This window comes from Rattus norvegicus, chromosome 1 (genome assembly GCF_036323735.1).
Source record: "Rattus norvegicus strain BN/NHsdMcwi chromosome 1, GRCr8, whole genome shotgun sequence".
Lineage (NCBI taxonomy): Eukaryota > Metazoa > Chordata > Mammalia > Rodentia > Muridae > Rattus > Rattus norvegicus.
In genome coordinates, this window is record NC_086019.1 from 239,766,410 (window position 1) to 239,766,808 (window position 399).

General features: G+C 37.6%; 1 pseudogene; it reads right to left on the minus strand.

Annotated features, from left to right (window-relative positions):
• Ciapin1-ps1 (cytokine induced apoptosis inhibitor 1, pseudogene 1) overlaps positions 1–399 on the minus strand; it is a 41,860-nt pseudogene that overhangs the window by 40,583 nt on the left and 878 nt on the right.

Here is a 399-nt window from a genome sequence, read left to right on the forward strand (position 1 = left end):
CTTACCCTTGTGCCTTAAAATTTCAGCATTCAAGTTGGAATCTACTCTTGATTTTATAACATTTTCTTCTTGGTCAGTACTTAACAGTATAATTTTCTGACCTAGAGAGATGCTTAAATAAAAGGTTAAAAGATGGTAACAGTGGTTTTATGGGAAAGATCCACTGGCAAAATGTGGTCCAAATCCCCTTGGGTTTGGGTCTTATGATTTAAGACTTCTTTGTTCAATTGGCATATAGACTGGGGTTTTGGTAGAAAAAAAACAAACAAACAAGGTATTTAGATTCTTATTTTGGAGTCCAAGATTCCGAGCTATGTGTCCTGACAGACACTCAACTGTTGGGGCTGGAGAACTGGCTCAATGGCTGTTTAATGGTTTTGAGAAGGACCCCAGTTAAGT